Source organism: Aegilops tauschii, chromosome 5 (assembly GCF_002575655.3).
Source record: "Aegilops tauschii subsp. strangulata cultivar AL8/78 chromosome 5, Aet v6.0, whole genome shotgun sequence".
Taxonomy (NCBI): Eukaryota; Viridiplantae; Streptophyta; class Magnoliopsida; order Poales; family Poaceae; genus Aegilops; species Aegilops tauschii.
In genome coordinates, this window is record NC_053039.3 from 263916701 (window position 1) to 263943770 (window position 27070).

The window sequence follows — 27070 nt, forward strand, 5'->3', positions numbered from 1 at the left end:
GAAGGTGTCAAACAAAACCTATATTTCTTGTTCAGACTCATGAGACGGAAGTAAAAGTTCCCATCTACGGAAACATCATGCCACCATACAACTTATCAAACCGCAAGCCACTTGTTCGCTTTTAATAATTTATAAAGTACTACTCTGAAGCTAGTTGTTGTCGTTCTTAAAACTGAACAAGCCACGTACATATGAAGTCCTCGTATTTTTTTTTCACTCTTAATTACATCACTACTAATTGGTGTCATTTTTTTCAAATTATAATTTATTTTTCTTGCGGGGATTCTAAAACTGGAGAGTGGCACCGGTATGCACCGTTGTACACTAGGGAAAGACGTATCCTACCTCCACAACATGTTTGGTTGGGGGTAATTAGAGCTGGGGACTCGGAATTGAAGGGGTATAAGACTTCAAATTTATTGTTTGGTTAGGAGGACTGAGAGTTCATAAGGGAATAATCATGGAACTTGAGACTCCAACTGTCACCGTTTTAGTGAGTCAATCTTAACCCTTCACCATAACTTACGTTAATTTTCATTGTCTAGCCTCTCGTCAATTCCCACTAACCAAACACAGAAATACAGTTTCTCCTCAAACTCTCACACATAATACCTATCAAACGCCAAACAAAGGATTGGGAATAAAATGACATCCCATCTCTAATCTCAATACAATTCCCAACTCTAAACTCCCATTCCCCTTTTCGAATATTGCCAAACAGGCTGCCAGCAGCAGCTTGAGTTGTGCCAAGGGGATGTGTGCGCCGCAGGCTCTACAAGCGACACCATGGTGAGGACCAGATGAACACCGGCATGCGTGTTTGGGTGATCGTCTAACTGATTGTTCTAAACTAAATTACCTTTACAAAAATAAAAGTAAAAATTAAATACTACTACGTACTCACCCATGCAACTATAAACTGCATATTATGTAAAGCCTCATAATTATATTTGCGTACCTTCAACAACCTTTAGTGCATCCGTGAACCGATGGATGGCATGACCGCTGGCGGTCGTGTCGATGCCATTTGCCTGGGAGGAGAAGTGTCGAGCGAGGTAGAATGGGTGTGATGAGAGTACACACCAGAGCGTCGGGTCATCATTACATTCTGCCTGCGCCCGGCGGCGGACTATATATGTTGAGGCTTGGGGGCCACTGCCCCCCCCTCAAGCATTACTACAAGCATTACCCTACCCCCACGACGTCGTTCGAGGTATGGGGTATCACCAAATATTTTTCACTAGATTCCTAATAAGAGAACTATTGCTTATCTAACCGACTCTTTAGGGAGGCAGATGTTCCAATCAATGATGTGCATGCTTGTAGCGTCCAGAAAACAACATTCAAATGTGGAATATGTTGGCTCCGGGTACAGGGTGCCCCTCACATGACATGCAAAACGACCAGATGGCTGGGCCTACAGATTCTGGAGCAGAAACATGGTCAGCTTTTGGTGTTCTAGGTATGACATTAGGGGAATTGTTTGTGTTAGCAGTTGACATGAGTAATGTAGTATTACATGCAATATGTGCCTTTAATATTTAGGAGCAACCCCCTGCCGAGTTTAGCACATCAGAACTATAACTTTCGTTACATATATATAGAGTTTCCTCGCCAACGTTGCATTGTGTTTGGTCAATCTAAAAGTTGAACTGTTGTGGTTTGCTTTACTGGACAACAACATGCTTTCTAAAGGCATTACTATTGTTATGAATCTCTTTTTTGCCAAGTTTTGGTCCTTATATTTGAGTTGAATAAAACCAACATGATTTGTCTTCTATAAAAATATGATACGTCTGGATGTACTCTCGAAAAAAATAAAACCATCACGATTAGTTTTACTTGTAGGATTTTATTTGCTTCACTTAATATCAATTGTTGCTTGGTCTTGATGTGCAGGGATGTATGTGTTGGGGAACGTAGTAATTTTAAAAAATTTCATACGCACACGCAAGATCATGGAGATGCATAGCAACGAGAGGGGAGAGTGTTGTCCACGTACCCTCGTAGACCGAAAGCGGAAGCGTTAACACAACGCGGTTGATGTAGTCGTACGTCTTCACGATCCGACCGATCAAGTACCGAACGCACGGCACCTCCGAGTTTAGCACACGTTCAGCTCGATGACGCCCCTCGAACTCCGATCCAGCCGAGTGTTGAGGGAGAGTTTCATCAGCACGACGGCGTGGTGACGATGATGATGTTCTACCGACGCAGGGCTTCGCCTAAGCACCGCTACGATATTATCGAGGTGTAATATGGTGGAGGGGAGCACCGCACATGGCTAAGAGATCAATGATCAATTATTGTGTCTTTGGGGTGCCCCCTTGCCCCCGTATATAAAGGATCAAAGGGGGGAGGTGCGGCCAGCCTTGGGGCGCGCCAGGAGGAGTCCTACTCCCACCCTTTTCCTAGTTGGATTAGGACTTGGGAAGGGGGAAAGAGGAGAGGGAGAAGAAGGAAGGGGGGGCGCCGCCCCCTTCTCCTTATCCTATTCGGACTAGGGGGGAGGGGCGCGCGGCCCAGCCCTAGCCGCCTCTCCTCTCTTCCACCTAGGCCCACTAAGGGCCATTATGTTGCCGGGGGGTTCCGGTAACCTCCCGGTACTCCGGTAAAATCCCGATTTCACCCGGAACACTTCCGATATCCAAACATAGGCTTCCAATATATCAATCTTCATGTCTTGACCATTTCGCGACTCCTCGTCATGTCCGTGATCACATCCGGGACTCCGAACAACCTTCGGTACATCAAAACATATAAACTCATAATATAACTGTCATCGAAACGTTAAGCGTGCGGACCCTACGGGTTCGAGAACTATGTAGACATGACCGAGACACATCTCCGGTCAATAACCAATAACGGAACCTGGATGCTCATATTGGCTCCCACATATTCTACGAAGATCTTTATCGGTCAGACCGCATAACAACATACGTTGTTCCCTTTGTCATCGGTATGTTACTTGCCCGAGATTCGACCGTCGGTATCTCAATACCTAGTTCAATCTCGTTACCGGCAAGTCTCTTTACTCGTTCCGCAATACATCATCTCGCAACAAACTCATTAGTTGCAATGCTTGCAAGGCTTAAGTGATGTGCATTACCGAGAGGGCCCAGAGATACCTCTCCGACAATCGGAGTGACAAATTCTAATCTCGAAATACGCCAACAAGTACCTTCGGAGACACCTGTAGAGCACCTTTATAATCACCCAGTTACGTTGTGATGTTTGGTAGCACACAAAGTGTTCCTCCGGTAAACGGGAGTTGCATAATCTCATAGTCATAGGAACATGTATAAGTCATGAAGAAAGCAATAGCAACATACTAAATGATCGAGTGCTAAGCTAACGAAATGGGTCAAGTCAATCACATCATTCTCCTAATGATGTGATCCCGTTAATCAAATGACAACTCATGTCAATGGCTAGGAAACATAACCATCTTTGATCAACGAGCTAGTCAATTAGAGGCATACTAGTGACACTCTGTTTGTCTATGTTCACACAAGTATTATGTTTCCGGTTAATACAATTCTAGCATGAATAATAAACATTTATCATGATATAAGGAAATAAATAATAACTTTATTATTGCCTCTAGGGCATATTTCCTTCAGTCTCCCACTTGCACTAGAGTCAATAATCTAGATTACACAGTAATGATTCTTACACCCATGGAGCCTTGGTGCTGATCATGTTTTGATCGTGGAAGAGGCTTAGTCAACGGGTATGCAACATTCAGATCCATATGTATCTTGCAAATTTCTATGTCTCCCACCTGGACTAAATCCCGGATGGAATTGAAGCGTCTTTTGATGTGCTTGGTTCTCTTGTGAAATCCGGATTCCTTTGCTAAGGCAATTGCACCAGTATTGTCGCAAAAGATTTTCATTGGACCCGATGCACTAGGTATGACACCTAGATCGGATATGAACTCCTTCATCCAGACTCCTTCATTTGCTGCTTCCGAAGCAGCTATGTACTCCGCTTCACACGTAGATCCCGCCACGACGCTTTGTTTAGAACTGCACCAACTGACAGCTCCACCGTTCAATGTAAACACGTATCCGGTTTGCGATTTAGAATCGTCCGGATCAGTGTCAAAGCTTGCATCGACGTAACCATTTACGATGAGCTCTTTGTGACCTCCATAAACGAGAAACATATCCTTAGTCCTTTTGAGGTATTTCAGGATGTTCTTGACCGCTGTCCAGTGTAACACCCCGCATGTAACCTGCCATATTTGTAACTCCGACTCTTGCCATTTCCGGCTATGTGATATGTTTTTCCCTCCGTTGTTGGGTTTTGTCTTTCGTTTTGTATTTTGTCATGTCATGCATTTTCATATCATGTCATCATGTGCATTGCATTCGCATACGTGTTCGTCTCATGCATCCGAGCATTTTCCCCGTTGTCCGTTTTTCAATCCGGCGCTCCTATCTCCTCCGGTGCACCCCTCTAGTTTTCTTTCGTGTGCGTGTGTCAAACTTCCTCGGAATGGACCGAGGCTTGTCAAGTGGCTTTATTATACCACCCGGAGACTACCGGTCAAGTTTCGTTCCATTCGGAGGTCGTTTGGTACTCCAACGGTTAACCGGGCCTCCGCAAAGTTCATTTGAGTATCCAGCAAAAACCCCCTCCAAAACCAGCCCAAAACCCCCCAAACTCTCTTCCATGCTCTAGGTCGTTCGATCACGATCATGTGGGCGAAAACCGCACCTCATTTGGAGTCTCCTAGCTCCCTCTACCTATAAATGAGTGGGCATCCCGAAAAATGAAATCTCAGACGAAACCCTAACCCTCTCCCTCCGCGCCGCGCCGGACGCGTCCGCTCCGGCCGGACAACGTCCGCCGCGCGCCCGGCCAACCGGTGCGCGCCACGTCACTCCGCCGCCGCCCGGACCGCGCCGGCCCGCCGGGCCCGTGGCCGGCCCTCCCCTTGGCCCGCTCCTCCGCGCCTCCGCGCCCGCGCCTCCCGTCGGCCGCGGCCGCCTCCGCCGCCGCAGCGTGCCGCCGCGGCCGCCCGCCGGCCGGCCCAGCCGCCCGCCGCCGCCCGACGCGGGTCCGCCGCCGCCCGCCGCCGGCCTCCCCTCCGGCCACCGGCGCCGCCGCCCTCCGGGCCCCTCCTCCACCGCCGGCGACCGCCACCGCCGGTCCCTGCCTCGCCGCCGTCGGGCTCGAGCTCGAGGTCGGGAGCCGGCCCAGATCCGATCGAGTGGTACTGCCCGTTGACTTTTCCCTCGCTTCGTTTTTTTCCTAAGTCCCAGAATTTTCTCAGCATATGCTCCTGTTCCCGATGCGATAACTTTGTGCATATAGCTCCGATTCGCGCGTGTAATATGTCAAATTGTTCGTCTCGTGATGTTCTTCATTTTATTCAATTGCATCATTTTCATTAGAGGTCATCTTGATGCCCAAATCTTCGTTGGAAGAGGGCTAGTTGCTGTTATTCTCTGGTTCTTATCAGAACTTGGAGATTTGTCATTTTTGTATCATTTATTCTGTGCATCTTTTGAGCATGAGCTCTACATGTGTTTTGAAGTATGCCATTCCATCTTTCCAGTGGTTTAGTCCATGTATTTTTTGTGGTCTTTGTGGTGACTAGCACAAGCATGCAAAGTAGGCCCCGTAATATTTCTGATTTCAGGGACTTAGTGATTTCTCTAAGTCTTTGTCTGCTGTAATTTTGTTGCCATGTAAACTTGATTCTAGAGAGAGATCCATGCATATTTTGGAGATGTTCAGTAAGGATGTTTTGTAGCTATAGTTGTAATTGATCCATTCCTGCAATTGTTTGCAATTTTAGAGTACCATAGCATGACTCAATTGTGCTCTACTTTTGCTATAAAATATTTCTGGCAGATTCTTAACATGACATGCATTTTTTCCAAGCTTATTGTAGTTGATCCATACATGATATGCAATTGTTCTTGCCATGGATAGCTTCATAAACATGCCATCTTGCTGTAGGTATGCTTGGTTTGTCATGCATTGCTCTGTAGTGAGTGCATCAAGCTCACAAAGAGGACTACATATTAATATTTCTGCCATGCTCTGTTTTCTGCTAAGTCTGAAACCTGATAACGAAACTTGCTAGGTTTACATGTTTGCCATCATATCTTCTGGTCCTTTTTGGCTTATGGTCAGTAAGGGACTTTTGTCATGTGCATTCAGTAGAACACTACCATGCCTTGGTTTACTATGTTAAGTTCCTGTAGCATGTTGATTTCGTGCTCTGAACATTGCTACCTGATGCTGATTTCTGCCATGTCCAGTTTTCCACTAAGTCTGTGAACCTGTAATCTTTTGCACTTTTGCCATGCTTGTTTGAGCTTGATATGTTGTGAACTAGCCGTAGCTCAGTGTTCATCTTTTGTCAAGCATCTCCTGTAGTTTACTGCCATGTGCTTTGTTGCTATGTTGGGGTGCTGTAGCATTGTTACTTGTTGTATTTTAAATGCTATCTTGCTGTTTATCGCAGATTAGTGTCATTCTTGTTTTGCTTGCCATTTGCAAACCGTGTATCTGATTCCGGTGATCTTTATATCGATTTCGACCGAAATCATCTCATCTTTCCGGTGGCATGCTTGGTTTGCCAAGTTACTGCCATGTTCATCATTTTCCTCCCGGAGCACGCATATGCAACGCATATCATATCTTGCGTATCATACATGTTTTGCATCATGTTGCTTGTGCATTTCTCGTTGTTGATTGTGGTTCCGTTTGTTTGTGTTCTGTCTTGGGTAGAGCCGGGAGACGAGTTCGTGAACGAGGAACCTGTCGAGTACGCTTACGAGGATCAAGCTTTCGACAACTTTGAGAATCTTGCAGGCAAGATGACCACCCCTCGAAATCACTTCTATCTTTGCTATGCTAATTGTTCGCTCTATTGCCATGCTCGCTACCTATCACTTGCTATATCATGTCTCCTATTTCCGCCTTGTCAGCCCCTAACCATCCTTTCCTAGCAAACCGTTGTTTGGCTATGTTACCGCTTTTGCTCAACCCCTCTTATAGCGTTGCTAGCTGCAGGTGAAGTTGAAGTTGTTCCCTATCGGAACATGGACATGTTGGGATATCACAATATCTCGTAGTTAATTAATGCATCTATATATTTGGTAAAGGGTGGAAGGCTCGGCCTTATGCCTGGTGTTTTGTTCCACTCTTGCCGCCCTAGTTACTGTTATACCGGGATTATGTTCCTTGAGTTTGCGTTCCTTACGCGGTCGGGTGATTTATGGGACCCCCTTGACAGTTCGCCTTGAATAAAACTCCTCCAGCAAGGCCCAACCTTGGTTTTACCATTTGCGACCTATACCTTTTTCCCCCGGGTTTTCTAGAGCCCGAGGGTCATCTTTATTTTAAACCCCCGGGCCAGTGCTCCTCTGAGTATTGGTCCAAACCGTCAGTCGCCGATGGCCACCAGGGGCAACTCTGGTCTGGCCTATCGGAAGCTTGGACAATCCGGTGTGCCCTGAGAACGAGATATGTGCAGCTCCTATCGGGATTTGTCGGCACATTCGGGAGGCTTTGCTGGTCTTGTTTTACCATTGTCGAGATGTCTTGTAATCCGGGATTCCGAGACTGATCGGGTCTTTCCGGGAGAAGGTTTATCCTTCGTTGACCGTGAGAGCTTATGATGGGCTAAGTTGGGACACCCCTGCAGGGTATTATCTTTCGAAAGCCGTGCCCGCGGTTATGAGGCAGATGGGAATTTGTTAATGTCCGGTTATAGATAACTTGTCACTTGACCCAATTAAAATACACCAAGTGCGTGTGTAGCCGTGATGGTCTCTTCTCGGCGGAGTCCGGGAAGTGAACACGGTCTGTGTTATGTTTGACGTAAGTAGGTGTTCAGGACCTCTTCTTGGTCATTGCTAGATGACGTCCGTTCCTTTGCTTCTCTTCTCGCTCTCATTTGCGCAAGTTAGCCACCATATATGCTTTTGCCGCTGCAGCTCCACCTCATTGCACCTCCCTTTCCTATAAGCTTAAATAGTCTTGATCTCGCGGGTGTGAGATTGCTGAGTCCCCGTGACTCACAGATACTTCCAACACCAGTTGCAGGTGCCGATGATGCTAGTGCAGACGATGGCGTCGATCTCAAGTGGGAGTTCGACGAGGAACGTGGTCGTTACTATGTGTCTTTTCCTGATGATCAGTAGTGGAGCCCAGTTGGGACGATCGGGGATCTAGCATTTGGGGTTGTCTTATTTTCATCTGGATTTTGGCCGTAGTCGGTCTATATGTTTGTATTTTGGATGATGTATGATGATATTTATGTATTGTGTGAAGTGGCGATTGTAAGCCAACTCTTTATCCCATTCTTGTTCATTACATGGGATTGTGTGAAGATGACCCTTCTTGCGACAAAACCACTATGCGGTTATGCCTCTAAGTCGTGCCTCGACACGTGGGAGATATAGCCGCATCGTGGGCGTTACATCCAGTGATCCACTCCTGGATTACTTTGGTACCTTCCTGCTAGACTTATAGCAAGGCACACATCAGGTCTGGTACACAACATTGCATACATGATAGAGCCTATGGCTAAAGCATAGGGAACATCTTTCATCTTCTCTCTATCTTCTGCAGTGGTCGGGCATTGAGTCTTACTCAACTTCACACCTTGTAACACTGGCAAGAACCCTTTCTTTGCTTGATCCATTTTGAACTTCTTCAAAACTTTGTCAAGGTATGTGCTTTGTGAAAGTCCAATTAAGCGTCTTGATCTATCTCTATAGATCTTGATGCCCAATATATACGCAGCTTCACCGAGGTCTTTCATTGAAAAACTCTTATTCAAGTATCCCTTTATGCTATCCAGAAATTCTATATCATTTCCAATCAGCAATATGTCATCCACATATAATATCAGAAATGCTACAGAGCTCCCACTCACTTTCTTGTAAATACAGGCTTCTCCAAAAGTCTGTACAAAACCAAATGCTTTGATCACACTATCAAAGCGTTTATTCCAACTCCGAGAGGCTTGCACCAGTCCATAAATGGATCGCTGGAGCTTGCACACTTTGTTAGCTCCCTTTGGATCGACAAAACCTTCCGGTTGCATCATATACAACTCTTCTTCCAGAAATCCATTCAGGAATGCAGTTTTGACATCCATTTGCCAAATTTCATAATCATAAAATGTGGCAATTGCTAACATGATTCGGACAGACTTAAGCATCGCTACGGGTGAGAAGGTCTCATCATAGTCAATCCCTTGAACTTGTCGAAAACCTTTCGCAACAAGTCGAGCTTGATAGACAGTAACATTACCGTCAGCGTCAGTCTTCTTCTTGAAGATCCATTTATTTCTATGGCTTGCCGATCATCGGGCAAGTCAACTAAAGTCCACACTTTGTTCTCATACATGGATCCCATCTCGGATTTCATGGCCTCGAGCCATTTTTCGGAATCTGGGCTCACCATCGCTTCTTCATAGTTCGTAGGTTCGTCATGGTCTAGTAACATAACCTCCAGAACAGGATTACCATACTACTCTGGTGCGGATCTTACTCTGGTTGACCTACGAGGTTCAGTAACAACTTGATCTGAAGTTCCATGATCATCATCATTAACTTCCTCACTAATTGGTGTAGGCGTCACAGGAACCGGTTTCTGTGATGAACTATTTTCCAATAAGGGAGCAGGTACAGTTACCTCATCAAGTTCTACTTTCCTCCCACTCACTTCTTTCGAGAGAAACTCCTTCTCTAGAAAGGATCCATTCTTAGCAACGAATGTCTTGCCTTCGGATCTGTGATAGAAGGTGTACCCAATAGTCTCCTTTGGGTATCCTATGAAGACACATTTCTCCGATTTAGGTTCGAGCTTATCAGTTTGAAGCTTCTTCACATAAGCATCGCAGCCCCAAACTTTAAGAAACGACAACTTTGGTTTCTTGCCAAACCACAGTTCATAAGGCGTCGTCTCAACGGATTTCGATGGTGCCCTATTTAACATGAATGCAGCCGTCTCTAAAGCATAACCCCAAAACGATAGCGGTAAATCAGTAAGAGACATCATAGATCGCACCATATTTAGTAAAGTACGATTACGACGTTCGGACACACCATTACGTTGTGGTGTTCCGGGTGGCGTGAGTTGCGAAACTATTCCGCATTGTTTCAAATGTAGACCAAACTCGTAACTCAAATATTCTCCTCCACGATCTGATCATAGAAACTTTATTTTCTTGTTACGATGATTTTCAACTTCACTCTGAAATTCTTTGAACCTTTCAAATGTTTCAGACTTATGTTTCATTAAGTAGATATACCCATATCTGCTCAAATCATCTGTGAAGGTGAGAAAATAACGATATCCGCCACGAGCCTCAATATTCATCGGACCAGATACATCTGTATGTATGATTTCCAACAAATCTGTTGCTCTCTCCATAGTTCCGGAGAACGGCGTTTTAGTCATCTTGCCCATGAGGCACGGTTCGCAAGTACCAAGTGATTCATAATCAAGTGATTCCAAAAGTCCATCAGTATGGAGTTTCTTCATGCGCTTTACACCGATATGACCTAAACGGCAGTGCCACAAATAAGTTGCACTATCATTATCAACTCTGCATCTTTTGGCTTCGATATTATGAATATGTGTATCACTACTATCGAGATTCATTAAAAATAGACCACTCTTCAAGGGTGCATGACCATAAAAGATATTACTCATATAAATAGAACAACCATTATTCTCTGATTTAAATGAATAACCGTCTCGCATCAAAGAAGATCCAGATATAATGTTGATGCTCAACGCTGGCACCAAATAACAATTATTTATGTCTAATACTAATCCCGAAGGTAGATGTAGAGGTAGCGTGCCGACGGCGATCACATCGACTTTGGAACCGTTTCCCACGCGCATCGTCACCTCGTCCTTGGCCAGTGTTCGCTTAATCCGTAGTCCCTGTTTCGAGTTGCAAATATTAGCAACAGAACCAGTATCAAATACCCAGGTGCTACTGCGAGCTCTAGTAAGGTACACATCAATAACATGTATATCACATATACCTTTGTTCACCTTGCCATCCTTCTTATCCGCCAAATACTTGGGGCAGTTCCGCTTCCAGTGACCAGTCTGCTTGCAGTAGAAGCACTCAGTCTCAGGCTTAGGTCCAGACTTGGGTTTCTTCTCCTGAACAGCAACTTGCTTGCTGTTCTTCTTGAAGTTCCCCTTCTTCTTCCCTTTGCCCTTTTTCTTGAAACTAGTGGTCTTATTGACCATCAACACTTGATGCTCCTTTTTGATTTCTACCTCCGCAGCCTTTAGCATTGCGAAGAGCTCGGGAATCGTCTTATCCATCCCTTGCATGTTATAGTTCATCACGAAGCTCTTGTAGCTTGGTGGCAGTGATTGAAGAATTCTGTCAATGACGCTATCATCCGGAAGATTAACTCCCAGTTGAATCAAGTGATTGTTATACCCAGACATTTTGAGTATATGCTCACTGACAGAACTATTCTCTTCCATCTTGCAGCTGTAGAACTTATTGGAGACTTCATATCTCTCAATCCGGGCATTTGCTTGAAATATTAACTTCAACTCTTGGAACATCTCATATGCTCCATGACGTTCAAAACGTCGTTCAAGACCCGGTTCTAAGCCGTAAAGCATGGCACACTGAACTATCGAGTAGTCATCAGCTTTGCTCTGCCAGACGTTCATAACATCTGGTGTTGCTCCTGCAGCGGGCCTGGCACCTAGCGGTGCTTCCAGGACGTAATTCTTCTGTGCAGCAATGAGGATAATCCTCAAGTTACGGACCCAGTCCGTGTAATTGCTACCATCATCTTTCAACTTTGCTTTCTCAAGGAACGCATTAAAATTCAACGGAACAACAGCACGGGCCATCTATGTACAATCAACATAGACAAGCAAGATACTATCAGGTACTAAGTTCATGATAAATTTAAGTTCAATTAATCATATTACTTAAGAACTCCCACTTAGATAGACATCCCTCTAATCATCTAAGTGATCACGTGATCCAAATCAACTAAACCATAACCGATCATCACGTGAAATGGAGTAGTTTTCAATGGTGAACATCACTATGTTGATCATATCTATTATATGATTCACGCTCGACCTTTCGGTCTCAGTGTTCCGAGGCCATATCTGCATATGCTAGGCTCGTCAAGTTTAACCTGAGTATTCTGCGTGTGCAAAACTGGCTTGCACCCGTTGTAGATGGATGTAGAGCTTATCACACCCGATCATCACGTGGTGTCTGGGCACGACGAACTTTGGCAACGGTGCATACTCAGGGAGAACACTTTTATCTTGAAATTTAGTGAGAGATCATCTTATAATGCTACCGTCAATCAAAGCAAGATAAGATGCATAAAAGATAAACATCACATGCAATCAATATAAGTGATATGATATGGCCATCATCATCTTGTGCTTGTGATCTCCATCTCCGAAGCACCGTCATGATCCCCATCGTCACCGGCGCGACACCTTGATCTCCATCGTAGCATCGTTGTTGTCTCGCCAACTATTGTTGGGGATCGTAGCAGAATTTTAAAATTTCTTACGCATCACCAAGATCCATCTATGGAGTATAGTAGCAACGAGGGGAAAGGAGTGCATCTACATACCCTTTTAGATCGCGAGCGGAAGCGTTCCAATGAACGAGGTTGATGGAGTCGTACTCGCCATGATTCAAATCATCGATGACCGAGTGCCGAACGGACGGCACCTCCGCGTTCAACACACGTACGGAGCAGCGACGTCTCCTCCTTCTTGATCCAGCAAGGGGGAAGGAGAGGTTGATGGAGATCCAGCAGCACGACGGCGTGGTGGTGGATGTAGCGGGATCTCGGCAGGGCTTCGCCAAGCTTCTGCGAGAGGGAGAGGTGTTGCAGGGGAGGAGGGAGGCGCCCAAGGCTGTTGTACTACTGCCCTCCCTCCCCCCCTTTATATAGGCCCCCTGGGAAGGGGGGAGCGCCGGCCAAGAACCCATCAAGGGAGGGGGCGGCGGCCAAGGGGGGATACTTGCCCCCCAAGGCAAGTGGGGCGCCCCCCCACCCTAGGGTTTCTAACCCTAGGTGCAGGGGGGAGGCCCATGGGGGGCGCCCCAGCCCACTAAGGGTTGGTTGCCCTCCCACTTCAGCCCATCGGGCCCTCCGAGATAGGTGGCCCCACCCGGTGGACCCCCGGGACCCTTCCGGTGGTCCCGGTACAATACCGATAACCCCCGAAACTTTCCCGGTGGCCGAAACTTGACTTCCTATATATAATTCTTCACCTCCGGACCATTCCGGAACCCCTCATGACGTCCGGGATCTCATCCGGGACTCCGAACAACTTTCGGGTTTCCGCATACTCATATCTCTACAACCCTAGCGTCACCGAACCTTAAGTGTGTAGACCCTACGGGTTCGGGAGACATGCAGACATGACCGAGACGCCTCTCCGGTCAATAACCAACAGCGGGATCTGGATACCCATGTTGGCTCCCACATGTTCCACGATGATCTCATCGGATGAACCACGATGTCGAGGATTCAATCAATCCCGTATATAATTCCCTTTGTCAATCGGTATGTTACTTGCCCGAGATTCGATCGTCGGTATCCCAATACCTTGTTCAATCTCGTTACCGGCAAGTCTCTTTACTCGTACCGTAATGCATGATCCCGTGACTAACGCCTTAGTCACATTGAGCTCATTATGATGATGCATTACCGAGTGGGCCCAGAGATACCTCTCCGTCACACGGAGTGACAAATCCCAGTCTCAATCTGTGCCAACCCAACAGACACTTTCGGAGATACCCGCAGTGTACCTTTATAGTCACCCAGTTACGTTGTGACGTTTGACCCACCCAAAGCACTCCTACGGTATCCGGGAGTTGCACGATCTCATGGTCTAAGGAATAGATACCTGACATTGGAAAAGCTCTAGCAAACGAAACTACACGATCTTTTATGCTATGCTTAGGATTGGGTCTTGTCCATCACATCATTCTCCTAATGATGTGATCCCGTTATCAATGACATCCAATGTCCATAGTCAGGAAACTGTGACTATCTGTTGATCAACGAGCTAGTCAACTAGAGGCTTACTAGGGACACGTTGTGGTCTATGTATTCACACATGTATTACGATTTCCGGATAATACAATTATAGCATGAACAATAGACAATTATCATGAACAAAGAAATATAATAATAACCATTTATTATTGCCTCTAGGGCATATTTCCAACAGTCTCCCGCTTGCACTAGAGTCAATAATCTAGTTATATTGTGATGAATCGAACACCCATTGCGTCCTGGTGTTGATCATGTTTTGCCCTAGGGAGAGGTTTAGTCAACGGATCTGCTACATTCAGGTCCGTATGTACTTTACAAATATCTATGTCTCCATTTTGAACACTTTTACGAATGGAGTTGAAGCGACGCTTGATATGCCTGGTCTTCCTGTGAAACCTGGGCTCCTTCGCAAGGGCAATAGCTCCAGTGTTGTCACAGAAGAGAGTCATCGGGCCCGACGCATTGGGAATCACCCCTAGGTCGGTAATGAACTCCTTCATCCAGACTGCTTCCTGTGCTGCCTCCGAGGCTGCCATGTACTCCGCTTCACATGTAGATCCCGCCACGACGCTTTGCTTGCAACTGCACCAGCTTACTGCTCCTCCATTCAAAATATACACGTATCCGGTTTGTGACTTCGAGTCATCCAGATCTGTGTCGAAGCTAGCGTCGACGTAACCCTTTACGACGAGCTCTTCGTCACCTCCATAAACGAGAAACATGTCCTTAGTCCTCTTCAGGTACTTCAGGATATTCTTGACCGTTGTCCAGTGTTCCATGCCGGGATTACTTTGATACCTTCCTACCAAACTTACGGCAAGGTTTACATCAGGTCTGGTACACAGCATGGCATACATAATAGACCCTATGGCCGAGGCATAGGGGATGACACTCATCTTTTCTCTATTTTCTGCCGTGGTCGGGCATTGAGCCGTGCTCAACTGCACACCTTGCAATACAGGCAAGAACCCCTTCTTGGACTAATCCATATTGAACTTCTTCAATATCTTGTCAAGGTATGTACTCTGTGAAAGACCAATGAGGCGTCTTGATCTATCTCTATAGATCTTGATGCCTAATATATAAGCAGCTTCTCCAAGGTCCTTCATTGAAAAACACTTATTCAAATAGGCCTTTATACTTTCCAAGAATTCTATATCATTTCCCATCAATAGTATGTCATCCACATATAATATGAGAAATGCTACAGAGCTCCCACTCACTTTCTTGTAAACACAGGCTTCTCCATAAGTCTGTGTAAACCCAAAGGCTTTGATCATCTCATCAAAGCGAATGTTCCAACTCCGAGATGCTTGCACCAGCCCATAGATTGAGCGCTGGAGCTTGCATACTTTGTTAGCATTCTTAGGATCGACAAAACCTTCCGGCTGCATCATATACAACTCTTCCTTAAGGAAGCCGTTAAGGAATGCCGTTTTGATGTCCATCTGCCATATCTCATAATCATAGTATGCGGCAATTGCTAACATGATTCGGACGGACTTCAGCTTCGCTACGGGTGAGAAAGTCTCATCGTAGTCAACCCCTTGAATTTGTCGATAACCCTTAGCGACAAGTCGAGCTTTGTAGATGGTCACATTACCATCTGCGTCCGTCTTCTTCTTAAAGATCCATTTGTTTTCTATGGCTCGCCGATCATCGGGCAAGTCAGTCAAAGTCCATACTTCGTTTTCATACATGGATCCTATCTCGGATTTCATGGCTTCTAGCCGTTTGTCGGAATCCGGGCCCGCCATCGCTTCTTCATAGTTCGAAGGTTCACCGTTGTCTAACAACATGATTTCCAGGATAGGGTTGCCGTACCACTCTGGTGCGGAACGTGTCCTTGTGGACCTACGAAGTTCAGTAGTAACTTGATCCGAAGCTTCATGATCATCATCATTAACTTCCTCCCCAGTCGGTGTAGGCACCACGGGAACATCTTCCCGCGCTGCGCTACTTTCCGGTTCGGAAGGGGTGACTATCACCTCATCAAGTTCCACTTTCCTCCCACTCAATTCTTTCGAGAGAAACTCCTTCTCCAAAAAGGACCCGTTCTTGGCAACGAAGATCTTGCCTTCGGATCTGAGGTAGAAGGTATACCCAATAGTTTCCATAGGGTATCCTATGAAGACGCATTTTTCCGACTTGGGTTCAAGCTTTTCAGGTTGAAGTTTCTTGACATAAGCATCGCATCCCCAAACTTTTAGAAACGACAGCTTAGGTTTCTTCCCAAACCATAATTCATACGGTGTCGTCTCAACGGATTTCGACGGAGCCCTATTTAAAGTGAATGCGGCAGTCTCTAAAGCATAGCCCCAAAATGAGAGCGGTAAATCGGTAAGAGACATCATAGATCGCACCATATCCAATAGAGTGCGATTACGACGTTCGGACACACCGTTTCGCTGAGGTGTTCCAGGCGGCGTGAGTTGTGAAACGATTCCACATTTCCTTAAGTGCGCACCAAATTCGTGACTTAAATATTCTCCACCACGATCTGATCGTAAGAATTTTATTTTCCTGTCACGTTGATTCTCAACCTCACTCTGAAATTCCTTGAACTTTTCAAAGGTTTCAGACTTGTGTTTCATTAAGTAGACATACCCATATCTACTTAAGTCATCAGTGAGAGTGAGAACATAACGATATCCTCCGCGAGCCTCAACACTCATTGGACCGCACACATCGGTATGTATGATTTCCAATAAGTTGGTTGCTCGCTCCATTGTTCCGGAGAACGGAGTCTTGGTCATCTTACCCATGAGGCATGGTTCGCACGTGTCAAATGATTCGTAATCAAGAGACTCCAAAAGTCCATCTGCATGGAGCTTCTTCATGCGCTTGACACCAATGTGACCAAGGCGGCAGTGCCACAAGTATGTGGGACTATCGTTATCAACTTTACATCTTTTGGTATTCACACTATGAATATGTGTAACATCACGTTCGAGATTCATCAAAACATAAACCATTGACCAGCGGGGCATGACCATAAAACATATCTCTCATATAAATAGAACAACCATTATTCTCGGATTTAAATGAGTAGCCATCTCGAATTAAACGAGATCCAGATACAATGTTCATGCTCAAAGCTGGCACTAAATAACAATTATTGAGGTTTAAAACTAATCCCGTAGGTAGATGCAGAGGTAGCGTGCCGACGGCGATCACATCGACCTTGGAACCATTCCCGATGCGCATCGTCACCTCGTCCTTCGCCAGTCTCCGTTTATTCCGTAGTTCCTGTTTTGAGTTACAAATATGAGCAACCGCACCGGTATCAAATACCCAGGAGCTACTACGAGTACTGGTAAGGTACACATCAATTACATGTATATCACATATACCTTTGGTGTTGCCGGCCTTCTTGTCCGCTAAGTATTTGGGGCAGTTCCGCTTCCAGTGACCACTTCCCTTGCAATAAAAGCACTCAGTCTCAGGCTTGGGTCCATTCTTCGACTTCTTCCCAGTAACTGGCTTACCGGGCGCGGCAACTCCCTTACCGTCCTTCTTGAAGTTCTTCTTACCCTTGCCCTTCTTGAACTTAGTGGTTTTATTCACCATCAACACTTGATGTTCTTTTCTGATCTCCACCTCCGCTGATTTCAGCATTGAATATACCTCAGGAATGGTCTTTTCCATCCCTTGCATATTAAAGTTCATCACAAAGCTCTTGTAGCTTGGTGGAAGCGACTGAAGGATTCTGTCAATGACCGCGTCATCCGGGAGATTAACTCCCAGCTGAGACAAGCGGTTGTGCAACCCAGACATTCTGAGTATGTGCTCACTAACAGAATTATTCTCCTCCATTTTACAGCTGAAGAACTTGTCGGAGACTTCATATCTCTCGACCCGGGCATGAGCTTGGAAAACCATTTTCAGCTCCTCGAACATCTCATATGCTCCATGTTTCTCAAAACGCTTTTGGAGACCCGGTTCTAAGCTGTAAAGCATGCCGCACTGAACGAGGGAGTAATCATCAGCACACTGCTGCCAAGCGTTCATAATGTCTTGGTTCTCTGGGATTGGTGCTTCACCTAGCGGTGCTTCTAAGACATAATCTTTGTTGGCTGCTATGAGGATGATCCTCAGGTTCCGGACCCAGTCCGTATAGTTGCTGCCATCATCTTTCAGCTTGGTTTTCTCTAGGAGCGCGTTGAAATTGAGGACAACGTGGGCCATTTGATCTACAAGACATAGTGTAAAGATTTTAGACTAAGTTCATGATAATTAAGTTCATCTAATCAAATTACTCAATGAACTCCCACTCAGATAGACATCCCTCTAGTCATCTAAGTGAAACATGATCCGAGTTAACTAGGTCGTGTCCGATCATCACGTGAGACGGACTAGTCAAGATCGGTGAACATCTCCATGTTGATCGTATCTTCTATACGACTCATGCTCGACCTTTCGGTCCTCCGTGTTCCGAGGCCATGTCTGTACATGCTAGGCTCGTCAAGTTAACCTAAGTGTATTGCGTGTGTTCCGAGGCCATGTCTGTACATGCTAGGCTCGTCAACACCCGTTGTATGCGAACGTTAGAATCTATCACACCCGATCATCACGTGGTGCTTCGAAACAACGATCCTTCGCAATGGTGCACAGTTAGGGAGAGCACTTTCTTGAAATTATTATAAGGGATCATCTTACTTACTACCGTCGTTCTAAGCAAATAAGATGCAAAAACATGATAAACATCACATGCAATCAAATAGTGACATGATATGGCCAATATCATTATGCTCCTTTGATCTCCATCTTCGGGGCACCATGATCATCTTCGTCACCGGCATGACACCATGATCTCCATCATCATGATCTCCATCATTGTGTCTTCATGAAGTCGTCACGCCAACGATTACTTCTACTTCTATGGCTAACGCGTTTAGCAACAAAGTAAAGTAATTTACATGGCGTTATTCAATGACACGCAGGTCATACAAAATAATAAAGACAACTCCTGTGGCTCCTGCCGGTTGTCATACTCATCGACATGCAAGTCGTGATTCCTATTACAAGAATATGATCAATCTCATACATCACATATATCATTCATCACATCTTCTGGCCATATCACATCACATAGCAAATGCTGCAAAAACAAGTTAGACGTCCTCTAATTGTTGTTGCAAGTTTTTACGTGGTTTGTAGGTTTCTAGCAAGAACGTTTCTTACCTACGTATGACCACAACGTGATTTGCCAATTTCTATTTACCCTTCATAAGGACCCTTTTCATCGAATCCGTTCCGACTAAAGTAGGAGAGACAGACACCCGCTAGCCACCTTATGCAACTAGTGCATGTCAGTCGGTGGAACCTGTCTCACGTAAGCGTACGGTAAGGTCGGTCCGGGCCGCTTCATCCCACAATGCCGCCGAAACAAGATACGACTAGTAGCGGCAAGAAGAATTGGCAACATCAACGCCCACAACTGCTTTGTGTTCTACTCGTGCATAGTAACTACGCATAGGGCTGGCTCTGATACCACTGTTGGAGATCGTAGCAGAATTTTAAAATTTCCTACGCATCACCAAGATCCATCTATGGAGTATACTAGCAACGAGGGAAAAGGAGTGCATCTACATACCCTTGTAGATCGCGAGCGGAAGCGTTCCAATGAACGAGGTTGATGGAGTCGTACTCGCCATGATTCAAATCACCGATGACCGAGTGCCGAACGGACGGCACCTCCGCGTTCAACACACGTACAGAGCAGCGACGTCTCCTCCTTCTTGATCCAGCAAGGGGGAAGGAGAGGTTGATGGAGATCCAGCAGCACGACGGCGTGGTGGTGGATGTAGCGGGATCTCGGCAGGGCTTCGCCAAGCTTCTGCGAGAGGGAGAGGTGTTGCAGGGGAGGAGGGAGGCGCCCAAGGCTGTTGTACTACTGCCCTCCCTCCCCCCCTTTATATAGCCCCCTTGGGAAGGGGGGGCGCCGGCCAAGATCCCATCAAGGGAGGGGGCGGCGGCCAAGGGGGGATACTTGCCCCCCAAGGCAAGTGGGGCGCCCCCCACCCTAGGGTTTCTAACCCTAGGCGCAGGGGGGAGGCCCATGGGGGGCGCCCCAGCCCACTAAGGGTTGGTTGCGCTCCCACTTCAGCCCATGGGGCCCTCCGGGATAGGTGGCCCCACCCGGTGGACCCCCGGGACCCTTCCGGTGGTCCCGGTACAATACCGATAACCCCCGAAACTTTCCCGGTGGCCGAAACTTGACTTCCTATATATAATTCTTCACCTCCGGACCATTCCGGAACCCCTCGCGACGTCCGGGATCTCATCCGGGACTCCGAACAACTTTCAGGTTTCCGCATACTCATATCTCTACAACCCTAGCGTCACCGAACCTTAAGTGTGTAGACCCTACGGGTTCGGGAGACATGCAGACATGACCGAGACGCCTCTCCGGTCAATAACCAACAGTGGGATCTGGATACCCATGTTGGCTCCCACATGTTCCACGATGATCTCATCGGATGAACCACGATGTCGAGGATTCAATCAATCCCGTATACAATTCCCTTTGTTAATCGGTATGTTACTTGCCCGAGATTCGATCGTCGGTATCCCAATACCTTGTTCAATCTCGTTACCGGCAAGTCTCTTTGCTCGTACCGTAATGCATGATCCCATGACTAACGCCTTAGTCACATTGAGCTCATTATGATGATGCATTACCGAGTGGGCCCAGAGATACCTCTCCGTCACATGGAGTGACAAATCCCAGTCTCGATCCGTGCCAACCCAACAGACACTTTCGGAGATACCCGCAGTGTACCTTTATAGTCACCCAGTTACGTTGTGACGTTTGACACACCCAAAGCACTCCTACGGTATCCGGGAGTTGCACGATCTCATGGTCTAAGGAATAGATACCTGACATTGGAAAAGCTCTAGCAAACGAAACTACACGATCTTTTATGCTATGCTTAGGATTGGGTCTTGTCCATCACATCATTCTCCTAATGATGTGATCCCGTTATCAATGACATCCAATGTCCATAGTCAGGAAACCGTGACTATCTGTTGATCAACGAGCTAGTCAACTAGAGGCTTACTAGGGACACGTTGTGGTCTATGTATTCACACATGTATTACGATTTCCGGATAATACAATTATAGCATGAACAATAGACAATTATCATGAACAAAGAAATATAATAATAACCATTTATTATTGGCTCTAGGGCATATTTCCAACAACTATTGCTTCTACGACTATCGCTACCGCTTAGTGATAAAATAAAGCAATTACATGGCGATTGCATTGCATACAATAAAGCGACAACCATATGGCTCCTGCCAGTTGCCGATAACTCGGTTACAAAACATGATCATCTCATACAATAAAATTTAGCATCATGTCTTGACCATATCACATCACAACATGCCCTGCAAAAACAAGTTAGACGTCCTCTACTTTGTTGTTGCAAGTTTTACGTGGCTGCTACTGGGCTTAGCAAGAACCGTTCTTAGCTACGCATCAAAACCACAACGATAGTTTGTCAAGTTGGTGTTGTTTTAACCTTCGCAAGGACCGGGCGTAGCCACACCCGGTTCAACTAAAGTTGGAGAAACTGACACCCGCCAGCCACCTCTGTGCAAAGCACGTCGGAAGAACCAGTCTCGCGTAAGCGTACGCGTAATGTCGGTCCGAGCCGCTTCATCCAACAATACCGCCGAACCAAAGTATGACATGCTGGTAAGCAGTATGACTTATATCGCCCACAACTCACTTGTGTTCTACTCGTGCATATGACATCTACGCATAAAACCAGGCTCGGATGCCACTGTTGGGGAACGTAGTAATTTCAAAAAATTCCTACGCACACGCAAGACCATGGAGATGGATAGCAACAAGAGGGGAGAGTGTTGTCCACGTACCCTCGTAGACCGAAAGCGGAAGCGTTAACACAATGCGGTTGATGTAGTCGTACGTCTTCACGATCCGACCGATCAAGTACCGAACGCACGGCACCTCCGAGTTCAGCACACGTTCAGCTCAATGACGCCCCTCGAACTCCGATCCAGCCGAGTGTTGAGGGAGAGTTTCGTCAGCACGACGGCGTGGTGACGATGATGATGTTCTACCGACGCAGGGCTTCGCCTAAGCACCGCTACGATATTATCGAGGTGTAATATGGTGGAGGGGAGCACCGCACACGGCTAAGAGATCAATGATCAATTGTTGTGTCTTTGGGGTGCCCCCTTGCCCCCGTATATAAAGGATCAAAGGGGGGAGGTGCGGCCAGCCTTGGGGCGCACCAGGAGGAGTCCTACTCCCACCGGGAGTAGGACTCCCCCCTTTTCCTAGTTGGATTAGGACTTGGGAAGGGGGAAAGAGGAGAGGGAGAAGAAGGAAGGGGGGGGGGGCGCTGCCCCCTTTTCCTTGTCCTATTCGGACTAGGGGGGAGGGGCGCGCGGCCCATCCCTAGCCGCCTCTCCTCTCTTCCACCTAGGCCCACTAAGGCCCATTATGTTGCCGGGGGGTTCCAGTAACCTCCCGGTACTCCGGTAAAATCCCGATTTCACCCGGAACACTTCCGATATCCAAACATAGGCTTCCAATATATCAATCTTCATGTCTCGACCATTTCGAGACTCCTCGTCATGTCCGTGATCACATCCGGGACTCTGAACAACCTTCGGTACATCAAAACATATAAACTCATAATATAACTGTCATCGAAACGTTAAGCGTGCGGACCCTACGGGTTCGAGAACTATGTAGACATGACCGAGACACGTCTCCAGTCAATAACCAATAGCGGAACCTGGATGCTCATATTGGCTCCCACATATTCTACGAAGATCTTTATCGGTCAGACCGCATAACAACATACGCTGTTCCCTTTGTCATCGGTATGTTACTTGCCCGAGATTCGATCGTCGGTATCTCAATACCTAGTTCAATCTCGTTACCGACAAGTCTCTTTACTCGTTCCGCAATACATCATCTCGCAACAAACTCATTAGTTGCAATGCTTGCAAGGCTTAAGTGATGTGCATTACCGAGAGGGCCCAGAGATACCTCTCCGACAATCGGAGTGACAAATCCTAATCTCGAAATATGCCAACCCAACAAGTACCTTCGGAGACACCTGTAGAGCACCTTTATAATCACCCAGTTACGTTGGGACGTTTGGTAGCACACAAAGTGTTCCTCCGGTAAACGGGAGTTGCATAATCTCATAGTCATAGGAACATGTATAAGTCATGAAGAAAGCAATAGCAACATACTAAACGATCGAGTGCTAAGCTAACGAAATGGGTCAAGTCAATCACATCATTCTCCTAATGATGTGATCCCGTTAATCAAATGACAACTCATGTCAATGGCTAGGAAACATAACCATCTTTGATCAACGAGCTAGTCAATTAGAGGCATACTAGTGACACTCTGTTTGTCTATGTATTCACACAAGTATTATGTTTCCGGTTAATACAATTCTAGCATGAATAATAAACATTTATCATGATATAAGGAAATAAATAATAACTTTATTATTGCCTCTAGGGCATATTTCCTTCAGTATGTGGCAAAATGATCAAGGATGTTTGTTCAATTGTATATTGAGTATTTGATGCATTATGGGGCTTCAGTATTTGCTTGTAAGCACCTAGTTAGTCAACCTGTAGGTGACCAGACTGTACTGTAGTCCATGTGCGTGTTTAGAAAAATCCATCATGCAAGCTGGCGTGAGAAACCACGAACACAAGCTTCTTTTGAGGGGCAAGATGCAAATGTTAGAGCAACTCTAGCAGACCCCGCATCCCACCGGCCCGCAAAACGTGTTTGCAGTTCGCGCAAAACCGTTTTTGCGGGCCGGCGCGGGCTGGCACAGATGCAGACCCCCCAAACGGATTCGTAAAAAAAAATCGCAGAATATGCTTTTTTACGGGTCGGCTATGCGGGTTCTGCTCGGGCACCAGCGCAACGATCCGCAAACAGAAAAACTGTAAATCTGGAATTTGACATAGGGTTTCACAAACAAGTTCAAATTCAAACGACATAAACAGTTTGCGCGCAAATAAAAGCGAAGTTCATTACGCAAAAGAGGGCATGCAAAGGTTTGCGCCCATGTCCGACATCATCTTGGGGGTCGATCTTCACTCCGCGCCATGGAGTCCATCTTGAAGTTCATCGGCGCCACCGTATCCACCTCCGTCGCTTGTTCCAACTCCCACACCGAAATCATCCACATTGCCACCATATGGAGCAGAGAAAACATCACCAGAACTGGAACACGGACCGGCCGAGGCGACCATTCTCCTCTTCAAGATCTCTCTCCTTGCCATATCATGCCATGTTTTGGTGACGTCGTCCATGTCATTGCGGTTCATTGACATGATATTGTTCTCTTCGGCGAGCAACAATGACATCGATTTGTTTCCAGAGGCGCGTGCTTTTCTCTCCTCAATGGCAGCTTTGCGGAGCCCCTCTTCCTTGAGCATTTGCCATTTTTCTTGCTTCTCTTTTGCCATCTTCTCGGCCAACTCTTTCTTGATCTCCAACGACTTCAACAACATCAACTCGTTTGATTGCACCATGGCATCAATCTTCTCCCTCAAGCTCGATGCGACTTGCTCTCTTTTCATCTTCTCTTTAGTCTTCTTGTCGCCATCGGGCTTGTGCAAATTTCTTGGACCATCATCATCCTCATCTTCATCCATGTTTGTAAGTGAGCCTCTCTTTGATGGGGATTCTTTGTCGATCAACTTCCACTTCTCGCACTTTTGGAGCAACTCCCAAGAATGCTCTAATTTAAAGAATCTGCCTTCCGAAGCTTCCATGTCCTTGTATCTATGTTGAGCAATCTTGTCCTACCCAATGTGAACAAAGTGATGCAATCATTTCTCATGATACATTATGATGATGCAATACTTGAACAAAGGCAAAACAAACTCACATAGTCGGACTCCACGGTGCCACTTGGAGGTGCATTGCGTACTTGCTCCAAGCAAGCTGCCCAACGGCTGCACATAGGCTTGATATTCTCCCAACGACCTTGAAGCGACCGAAATGTGCGTGGAGTCCTATTGGGATACTTTTTCATATTGCGGAATTATTGATCTTCAATCCTTTGCCAATATCTCTTGGCGGTTTGAGAAGTACCCGTGTGTGCATCAAGATACACCGCACTCCATGCTTGGATCAAAGCTTGATCTTCCAAGATCGTGTAGTTCTTTGATCTTTGGCTTTTCCCAGTGTTTGCTTGTGATTGCTCAAACGCTTCCGCTTCGATCTCCTCCAATTCGTCCACACAACCATGATCATCCACGCTGCCCTCCGTTTCATTGTAGTCGAATGGTTCGAAAGGGGCTTGATCAATGTCAACCGCGTTCGTGTCCAACAAGTTCACGAACTCGGTTGTTGCATTGTTCGAACCACCGCTATAGCGAACGATAACAAGTCACGAGCTATCAAGAATAATGGCAAAAAATGAAAGGGAATCACCAAGACCGAAGAGGCATACCTTCCGGCCATTTTGTCGAACACCTCGCTCGCGGGGGGGGGGGGTGTCACTGTTGAACGGCATCGCCGGAGCACCTCCTTGCGAGGGGATGGAGTGAGAGGTTGAAGAAGGTGGCTTACTTGAAGCCGGGACCTTCCTCCGCTTTGCGCCCGTGGCCTTGCCGGCCTTCTCCGCCGCCGGCCGGGATCGCACTGCGGCGTTGGCGCCCGGAGCACGGGCCATCGCGGCGGGGGCAGCCGGATTCCCGCCCTGCACGACCATGTTGCCCTACCGCTTGCGGGCAGGCGCGTCATGTGCTTGGGCGACGGCGGCGGGGCCAACATGGCTGACGACGAGATCTTCCCAAGGGGAAGGGGCGTGCGCGACCTCGACGGTGACGGGGGACAGCATGGGGTCGTCCATGGCGGCGAGGGACGACCGGGGAGGAGCAGCCGGAGCTTGCGCAGGGGGGGGGGGGAATGGTGGCGGAGGGTGCGGGGAGCAGGAAAGGGCGCGCGGAAATGTCCCTCCCGCCAAATCTCGCGCCGGATAGGGGTTCAGCTCGGGGCGGCCTCCCAGCCCGTGAAGATAGGGGTTGGGGGAGAAGATTTGCCGCGCCCCGCAAAAAAATTTGCGGGCCGGGGCGGGATGCGGGGTCTGATCGTGCAGATTTTCTGGCCCAGACCAGCAATTTGGCGGTTATTTTGCGGGCCGGGGCGTTTTGCGGGGTCTGCTAGAGTTGCCCTTACAAGGGGCAGACATGAATAGCTGAGTGAATTGATCAAGTCAATTCCCTATAGATCGAACGCGCCATACAATCTAGTAGCACCGTATCACCCAATGGATGTGAGCACCGCATATTTTTCTGTTGTGTAAGCATCGAGTTTTGAATTAAACCAAGACGAGCCTGGCTATATTTGCAGGTTCACACTTCATTCCAATATGTATACCAATGATTTTCTGTCAACATGCAGGTTCACACTTCATTCCAAGATGTATACAAATGATTTTTTGGCAACAAAAAGAAACCACTTCAATACCAAATTGGAATCATTAAATCTATCATCTTCGTCAAAAACAAAATTTGTTCTCAAAAAAAAATCTATCATAATTTTTTTTCATATTGTGGTCTTGCCGGTGGGAGGACTCTGTTTTCATTTTTTTCTTTTGTTAGGGTTTGTGTCGTGCTCAGAAAGTTGAAGCGGTAGCGACTTTTTAAGATGGAATAAGGTTCTCCCCGCCTAGCCCCCGTCCCGACGGTGCTCCTACTTCGTTGGAGGGCGTGTGGAGGTTTGTCTCTGATGGATCTCGCGTGATTCGGTCGGTGTTTGTCTTTGGCGGATGTGTTTGGATCCGTTTTTCGTTTGTCTATGTTCTTGTGTCTACAAGTTTGAAAGTGCAACTAATCCGCGGGTGGTTTTGGTAATTCATAACAACATATACTTCATTGAACTAATATCCATTCAAGATAAATATTTCAGGATGTTCAATGATTGGCATGGCATGGACTAGAGATGTGGACCCCTCAAAATGATAAGG